Raw genomic sequence first — 1013 nt, 5'->3', positions numbered from 1 at the left:
GAACAGACGGCCCGGAAGTCCAGAACGGACGGTCCACCAAGTCCAGACCCGACGGTCTAGAGTGCGCGGTCTGTCCATTCCAGAAGGTCTGGAACGGACGGTCCACTAACGCAGACCGTCCGTTCTGCTTCTGGAACGGACGGTCTACGTGCATTTCTGGACCGTCCGTTCTGGGCTCAGGGTATTTTCGTAATTGAACCAAAATTAGGGTAAAATCACTTTATAAGAAGGAGATTAAAACCCTAATGACGGAAGAGACTTTCTGCAGCCGACTTTTGCAGTTCTTGGAGAGTTTTTGGTGAGATCTAAAAAAGCTCAACAAGTTCACGTAATTGAACCAAAATTAGGGTAAAATCACTTTATAAGAAGGAGATTAAAACCCTAATGACGGAAGAGACTTTCTGCAGCCGACTTTTGCAGTTCTTGGAGAGTTTTTGGTGAGATCTAAAAAAGCTCAACAAGTTCAAAGTCTCGTTTTCTCGAAGTGCACAAAATCGAATAGAGATTCGAGTCCTAGCAGACAAGTTCCAATCGTTGGAATCCATCCCGAGGTGTGGATACGTGTAGAGGGCGAGGTAATCTTCCTGCCCAAATGATCGGACGAATTCTTCAGTTGATACAGGCCCCGGATCGATTGAGGTAAGCGTTCTAACGTTTCTACGATTCATTAGAAGCATGGTTCTAGAGTTTATTAAATTTTTGTTTTATATCCGCTGCGCAAACCCTAGAATCGATCTCTTAGGAATAGGATTCGCTCTAGAGATCACAGGAAACCCAACAATTTCAACAAACATGGGAAAGGTTCTTATAGAAACTTTTCTATTGGCTAGACAACATAGGTCCCCTGGGGTCCAACCAACGATTTCTATCCCACAAGCCATTCTAGACAATCCTAAAGGTCAAGCAATCAATTCAAAAAAACTTAACCACGTTCAGGGGATTACAATGTTTTCAGGACGTTTCTACTCTCTCATGCCATAGATCATCATATCAATGCTGAAAACAGTTTTATA

This window comes from Tarenaya hassleriana, unplaced genomic scaffold (genome assembly GCF_000463585.1).
Source record: "Tarenaya hassleriana unplaced genomic scaffold, ASM46358v1 Cleome40, whole genome shotgun sequence".
NCBI classification, from domain to species: Eukaryota; Viridiplantae; Streptophyta; class Magnoliopsida; order Brassicales; family Cleomaceae; genus Tarenaya; species Tarenaya hassleriana.
The sequence above is the reverse complement of the archived record's forward strand: the minus strand, read 5'-3'. Positions refer to the sequence as shown.